We start from the raw sequence: 8,655 nt of genomic DNA on the forward strand, positions 1-8,655 counted from the left end.
TACAACCTTTATCCATTCCAAGCCAATGTTCGGAGGAGGTTTCAATGGATTTTATCAGAGGTTTACCCAAGTCTGAGGGAAAGAGTGTCATCATGGTGGTAGTTGACAGACTTACCAAGTATGCACACTTTTGTGCATTATCACATCCATTTAAAGCCAGTACAGTTTCTATTGCATTTATGGAAACAATTCAAAAGCTACATGGAAACCCAAAGATTATTGTAAGTGACAGAGATCCCATTTTCACTGGAAATTTTTGGACAGAATTATTTTCTTGTCTTGGTACTCAGTTAGCTCATAGCTCTGATGGGAAAAATGAGATAGTAAACAAATGTTTGGAAGGATATCTTCGTTGCTTTGTATCTGATAAACAGACACAATGGGTCAAATGGTTGCCTCTTGCTGAATGGTGGTATAACACTTCCTTCCATACAGCAACAAAAATGACCCCATTTATGGCACTTTATGGGTATCAACCACCATCCATCACATCATATTTAAGAGAACATTCTAAGGTTCAGGCAGTGGAACATCACATCGAACATCAACAACAAGTCCTCCAACTCTTAAAGGATAACCTCGTATTGGCACAAAATAGAATGAAACAATAGGCAGATCAACATCGCAATGAAAGAAGTTTTGATGTAGGTGATTGGGTATTCCTACGGCTACAACCATATAAGCAAATGTCCCTAAAGCAAGCTAAGAAGGATAATAAATTATCACCAAAGTATTATGGTCTGTACAAGGTGTTGCAAAAGATTGGTACTATGGCATACAAATTGGAGCTTCCTGCAGCTTCTCGATTGCACCCCGTTTTCCATGTTTCATGTTTAAAGAAGGTTATAGGCGACAAGCTCCCTGTTCAAACAATATTGCCAAAACTTGACGAGGAAGGAAAAATTATATTGGAACCGGAAGCAGTCACAGAAACAAGAACTCGACAGCTACGAAATCGATTAATTTCAGAGTATCTTATCAAGTGGAAGAACTTATCCACTGAAGATTCCACATGGGAGGATGAGAATTTTATGTAGACGTATCCAGAACTACTCAAGCGTTGAGGACAACACTTTTTTGAAGGAGAGGGGCATGTTGGGTCCCTATAATACTAGTGATTACCCCATTACTATTGTAGTTATACCCATTATTTATATTGTTGTGCCCCTATTACCCCCATGTTGTTATTTCTGTGCCCCATAGAACCCCTCTATTGTTATTTTTGTGGCTTTATATTATTATTGTTAGGTTGGCTGGATTATATTGTGACTCCTTAGACTCCTATATATAGAAAGGAGGTTTTGTCATTTTTATCATCCAAGAATTGTTCATTTATGTAATGTAAAGGAGGTTGCCCCCTCGAAGAGGCTGAATTCTAAGGCGTTGATCTATCTTTTCTATCTTTCTTCAGCTGGTTTCATAACAGTTATAATTGAAAAGGGAGATGAAGAAGATGGCTTACCTCGTTCTGATGCTATTAAATTGTCCTTTGATGAAGATCTCGAATCACTTGTGTCGCGGTACCCTTCGTACTATGCACAATGTTTATGCACCTACACAAGAGATCAAGACACAACAAGGAATGCAAATACAAACAACATATTCAAAGGCAACTTGCTTAACTGGTCAAGGAATGTTAAGATAGACAATACATGAGCATACACATCAATGGAAAATGAACCAACAGTTGTATCTTAATAGAAAACAAGGGGAAGCATACAACCAAGCCTTGATGTTTGTAGGCTCTCCTTGAAATGAATATCCAAGTCCAAGCTAAGCTCTCCAAGAACTCCTTCTCCAAGCCAAATGAGTAGAATATAGGCACAATCTTAGCATAAGCATGCAAATAGACATAGACAAACCATTTTGGAATGGGAGAAGATGAATATATAGGCCAAAAAGGGAGTTAGGATCTCTCCAAATATAGGAGTAGGCCCTCATCTCAAGGAGGTAGCTCATAGGGATAAGACCAAAAGGCCAAGTTGGGAGAACTCAACCTCATATATGTCAAACAACCTCTAGCTCGCCGCTATGGAATCTTCTAGATCATGAAGCTTCTCATCCTCTTTGGGAAAATTTCATTTTTGGGATCATCGTGGGTATACAAGTTGATAGAGCGATGCCATCACAGGCCAAGTACATTGCAACAGGTGATCATCATTTTTTTAGTATCGTAAGGGGGGTGATTCTCAAATTAGGGTTTTAGAGCTATTTCCTTCAGGGGAAGCTTAAGGGTTTTTCTAATCAAAGTCTTAGGAAGGATCTGAACTACATATATGAATGAGTACACTCCATGATGGTCATGTTTAAAGCACTTAGCATTATGTCATGGGCAAGTGTAGGAGGTGTGACAAAATAGTGTGCAACAATATTTTTAAGTCATTTTTGGTGGTTTTGGGTCTTCTAAATCCAATGGAGTAGGTTACAAAGCCATTGGAGCACTTTGGGTGCATTTAATTAGAGAATTGACCATTAATCCAAGAGGGCCTAGCCATTGAAGCGGGTCCAAGGAGATGTAGCCCAGGAGGGGTGAACCCCTTTATCATTTTTGTGTTATTATTTGCTGTGTTTTACTTCTCTGCTATTTACTTGCTATATATGTGTTTTAAACAACTAATTAACCTCATAAAATGCTCATAAAAGACACTCAACACTTGACACATAATTCCTCACATTTTGGTTAATTTGAGATGATCCTAAACACATTTTTTTTAACACTGATGAGGGAGATTGCATAGGATTAACAAGTTTCCTCAAAATTCAAATCACACACCCGAAATTGCATTCAAACTCAAGAGAAAATCTTTGTTGATCTGAAATTAAATAAGACACAACAGATCATAGATGTACCCATAAATATAGAGATGCAGCAGAAATAAAAATTCATTTCATTAATATCAAATACTGAAATATGCTTACAAATATAATGGAAATAAAGTAGCTCAGGTGATGGTAGGTTATCTCTGAGAAGCGATGTCGTAGCTACATGCCTCTCAACTATGTTACAATGAGGCTCAGAGGCCTATTTATTATTTAGAAAAATGAAAAATGCTAAACATAAAAAAAACATAACCCTAGCAGATGAAGCGCCAAACCTATGGGCCCTGTTTTGGTAAATTGCTACATCAACTTTCCAGGGTCGTAACTTTGGCATACTATCTCCATTTGATGCCACAATACCTCGTTCGACATATCTATCTGAGGAATAAAACTTTTGAGTGGAAAAGAAAAATTTAGAATGATCGATTTTTGTCCCGATTTTCCCCAAAAAACATCATTTACGACGTCAAAATGTCTCCGTAATTTTAGGACCCGAAAAACTGCCAAAATAGTAAATTGTGCTACAATTAAGGAAACCAAAAAATTGAAAGAGATAGTAGGCAAGTGGCCAACAATATCCACCTAGATTAGTCCTTCCCCCTTATTATGCAATGGTCCCCATTGCATTGAGTACCTCCATGAGATGGGAAAGCTTCTGCTAAACTTTGTCCTTGGTGAGACTTTCCTTGGTGCAGGAGTTGGCCAGCTTTGACAACCTGATATAGTTAGATCTTCTACTAGTGAGTGTTATCAATCTATGTGTCCATGATCTGATAAGTTGTGGGCTTTTTCATGTAGTATGGGTTTAGCTTTGTTGGTGTGAGTTGTTCTCCAATGTCAGACATCTCCAACAATGGTGTAAAATATGGTCGAAGGCAATCTACAGTGAGCACTAGGTGAAGACCAAGGAATGGTGGAATGCTGAGCTTGAAGGCATTTTCCCCTATAGATTGGGTGATGGTTTATGGCCCATATCAAAGTGGGTGAAGCTTGTGGTGGGGTCCTGCGAGGTGCTCCTTCTACAAATGTAGCCAAACTTTGTTGCCCACCTGGAACTTGTGCAGCACACGATGTTAATCATGGCGCTACTCGTACCTAGAATTGGCTTTGTCCAATATATCATGGAACTATTGGTGGATGTTTTAAATGATCTCAATGGAGTTCTTATCCCCGTTGACTTTGGACTAGACATGAGCTCACTCTACCTGAGTAGCTGCAAATGGTATAGCCACATCAATGGGAAATAATGGATGAAATCCCAGCCCTACCTGAAAGGGGTTGTGTCCCATTGAGTCATGGAGAGCTCTGTTGTAGCTATGTTAGAAACAGGGGAGGATTTCATCCCATGTCTGTGGATGCTTCAAGTTGTACATGTGAAGAATGTGTACGATCATCCTGTTGATGACCTTTTCTTGGTCATGCATTTGGGGATGGAAAGTCATGGACTTAGTGAGTTTAGTATCCAGCATCACCTAGAGACTTGACTAAAATGCACTTAGGATTTTTTTTCTCAATCTGAGATAATGGACTGTGGGATCTCGAAGTGTACCCACACTCCCTAAAAGAAGAGCTTGGCAGTGGCATCTGTTGTGATACTCTTCTTATAGTTGTCCATAACGGCCATATTATAGAATTTGTCAACGACCATGAAAACAGGCTTGTTGCCATGCTTAGTAGAAGGAAGGACCAACATGTAATCTATGGATATGGATTCCCAAGGTCGACTAGGAGCATGAAGAGGAGTATGGAGGCCTTTCTTCTTGATTGTTGGTTTGGAAATTGCAAAGGGAGTGTAGGATTTAATGTCCCTCCCAACATCCTGATTAAGGTTTGGCCAATAAAAATACTTGCATAGCACGGCCGCTATTTTCTCTACTCAAAAATGTGCAACGACCTGAATTTAGTGCAACTCTGAAATCATCTTGGCACACTCACTTGAAGGAACACATATGTGTCTGAGATGGCATAAGAGTGCATCTTGGGGTGAAAATTTGGATCTTGATTACCTTCTAGGAGTGTCTGGTGTGTGCTGTCGAATTCTAGATTGCTCTCATAAATATGTGGCCACCTAGAAGTCTCGTGCACATAGGAATTAAGCACAGTGATTAGTGCCATGATTGGTGGTCAATTGAGGTAGTGTGCATCATTATTGGTGCTTCCCTTCTTGTACTTAATTTTCAAATGGAATTGTTGCAGTTATGTCGACCATTTCTAATGGTGATCATTCTACAAGTTCCCTTATGTCTATATGCACTACAAGGGTCCGTGGTATGTGCGGATGATCATTTCCTTCCCCATAATGTAATGCTTTCATTGACGACAAGCCTGCACAATGGAATACATTTCTTTGTCATAGGTGGGATACTTTTGGACTGTGTCTGAAATTGTCTCATTGTGGTAAGCCATTGGATGCCCTTGATGAGTAAGAATTGTGCCAATAACATAGTCAAAGGCATATGTCTCAATCTCAAATGGTTGTTGCAAGTCTGGTAATGTGAGCACTAGTGCATATTTAAGGCACTACTTCAACTCAAAAAAAAAAATTGTTGGGTTTGAGAGACGAAAATAAATTTTCTTTTGCTTCTCCCTTGGTGATTTTAATTAAAGGCTAAGTGATATGAAACAACCCCAAAAATAACCTGGGGTAGAAATTAGCAAGACTAAGAAAGTTGCAAAGCTATGTTAGAGTGATTAGGGTTGTCCAATCTCAAATGACTTGTATCTTGGCTAGGTCCACATGCACACCCTTCTCATCAATGACGTACCCCATATATTGAACCTCGGTCATTCCAAAAGTGGATTTCTCTAGATTGGCACACAAATTGTGTTGTCGTAGGGTTTGGAGGACCTGTCAAATATGGTGGAGGTGATCTTCCCAACTCTAGCTGAATATCAAGAACTCATGTAAATAAACCACAAGGAATGCATTAGTGAAGGGTCACAAGATGTCATCCATTAATCTAATGAAGGTTGCGAGGGCACTAGTCAACCCAAAAGGCATGCACAACCATTGTAAAAGGCACTCCTTGGATTTGAGGGTTGTCTTCCACACATTGTGGGGTTTGATAGGCACTTGTTGATAACCAGACTTCAAGTAAATCTCGCTAAAATATTTGGCCCCCTTGAGATGGTCTAGAAGGTCATCAATTTGTTGGATTGGGTACCTATTATAGACAGTTATCTTGTTCAGCACCCAATATTTAATATAGATTCTCCAGGTCCCATGCTTCTTTTATACCAATACAATCAGGCTCCCACAAGGTGATGAGCTTGGCTTGATGTGCCCTTTATGCAACAACTTCTAAATCTTCCTCTTAATCTCATCATTCTCCAGAACAGAGTGTCGATAGATTGGTCTATTGGGTAGCAGCATGCTCGAGGTCAGATTGATGGAGTGCTTGACCTGACAGTGCAAAAGTACCCCCATAGGTGAGACAAAAATTTCCCTATACTCCTCCACGACCATATCCATATTATGTTGTTGTGTGCAGGAGCCCTGTTTTTATACCTAGTTACCCTCTTATCTGATTTTTCTTATTTATTTTGTTGATTAAAATTTGGTAGAAATATTTTAATAAAATTCATTGTGGTTGAATTACCAAGACATTCACGTAGAATGCAAGTTTTACACGTTGAAGACACACCTGGTCAGTTGGAATGAGTCAAAGCATAGAAATCAAAATCGGTAGAATCTAGAACATAAAATGACCCTGAAACATCGAGTGATGTAGAACTTGAAAGGATAGAATCTATGGTAATTGAACCACAAAGTATAGAACCAGAGACAATTCAAACTGAACTTGAAGTTATTGAAACCCTAGAACCTGAAATCATTTAGGGTGAACCAAATATAAATAGAAATTTAGAAAAACTACCGAACTGATTATTGAGGAACCTAAATCTAACATTTCTAAACCTGAGTCACTTTCAGCTCCTATAGCTCCTACCCCTCTACAAGTTTCATCTAAAAGATCTATTATTACAACTAGTCTACCTCCCGATCTTCTAAGCATTGAAGATGTTACTGAAGAGGAAGAGGAAACTACTAAACATCCTCCTGCTACTACTGGTGATCCATTAATTTTTCAAACTTTTCCTTTGTATTAGACTCCATTAAACTTTTTAGGTCATGGTATTCCTTTTTTATGCACTACCTTTGATTTTACACCTAGACGAATCATGTTGGAAAATTTCCCTATAATTCAAACCTCGTATTTTCATATGATTATACCACCTAGCTAGTATGTTGTGACTTCTATATTTACTAGATCTCCGAAGTCATTCATATATTTTTCACCTTCGTTTCCCAATAGGTATCAATCAATATGTGGAACGTTTTTGGGAGCCACTCCTTCTTTGAAAGGTTCTAATTGGTTTTCTGAAATCTCATCTAGTTTATCTATTTATAATGTAGAATTTACTACTTACAACATCAGTTCCATTCCAAAAAAATATTTGGCACCAAACGAATACATTAATATGTTATTCGGTAACTAATGTATTCCTCAACTAACTCTGACTTTGATTTAATTTCAACTTGGAGGGAAATTGTCCTATGTTCCTCCTTGAGGAATTTATTTTCCATTTGTAGGGCTTTATATTATAAGAACTTATATGAATCTTGGTTAGATACCCCAGGTTGGTCCAGATAGTCTGTAATATCTAAACCTTTAATTGGTGCCTTATTTCTATGAATGGGGAGTACTATTCCAAAGCCTCATGATGTTAAACAACTTCTTGAAGCTACTCCACAAGTTTCTATCGATCAACCTATACAAGTTACTGGCCAAACTATATCATAGAAACCTATTCAACATCCTCTCCTTGGTTTTCCCTGAAACATCTGTTCAACATACTATGCAAACAATTATTCAACAACCAGCTCCAAGTACATCTCGAACACTTGTCCAAACTCTGCCACAAATGACTATGCAAGGACACCTTATATACTAGTTCAATAACCTAAACAAACCATGCCTCAAGCTTATGGTTATCAAACTAGTCAGACTATACCCCAATCTTTTATTGGTCAAAATTTCATGTGTACGACATAGATACCTATTGCTCAACCTTGTGTAGTAACAATTCAAACATCATATCCATGTCAATCTTACCTAGGTTAACCTTTACAAGGTCAAACTTACCCCCTTAACATTTTCAAGGCTAGCTCTACATGCAGCAAATGATGCAGGGTCAATCTTATCCCAGTCAACCTTTTCAAGGATTTCCATTTCAAAGTCAACCTAGCATGACTTACCTTGGTTAACTTAAAGGAATGAAAATTCTAACTTCCTAAGCTATTCCGAGATATCCTAGATATCCTCCTCCAGGGTTGGACTAAATCCTCAAAGGTATCTATATTCTCAGCAAGACTTTAATCAATACTTACCTTTCTTTGAGATGTTAGATTTACCAGATGTATCTCCGCTCATGAACGATCCAATTTATCATTATCCTTTTTTATCGGCGATTCCTGCAAAATTATGAGGTGACATACAAAACTTATATGGTAATCCTAGAGAGGATCTGTCAAATTAGGTTATGTATTATTAACTATGATGTTCTTCAAATTTATTAAATGAATATTCCATTATGTTAGGGCTTTTTTAGCAGACCTTAATATGTATAGTAGTGAATTGGTACATTTATTTATCACGTGCCTCTTTCAAAAATTTCAACTCCTTATTAATGGCATTTTTAAGACATTTTCAGTTACCAATTCGATATGAAACTGGTAATTAAATTTTGACTTTGTTAAAAAAATATGATTCCACCCATATCTCATATCATGTACATACATGAGTGGAGACAAAAATAGTGTTTAGTCAAAACATA

Source organism: Pinus tabuliformis, chromosome 5_2 (assembly GCF_031772625.1).
Source record: "Pinus tabuliformis cultivar Carrire ecotype Pingquan chromosome 5_2, CPIR1, whole genome shotgun sequence".
In the NCBI taxonomy this organism is placed as follows: Eukaryota; Viridiplantae; Streptophyta; class Pinopsida; order Pinales; family Pinaceae; genus Pinus; species Pinus tabuliformis.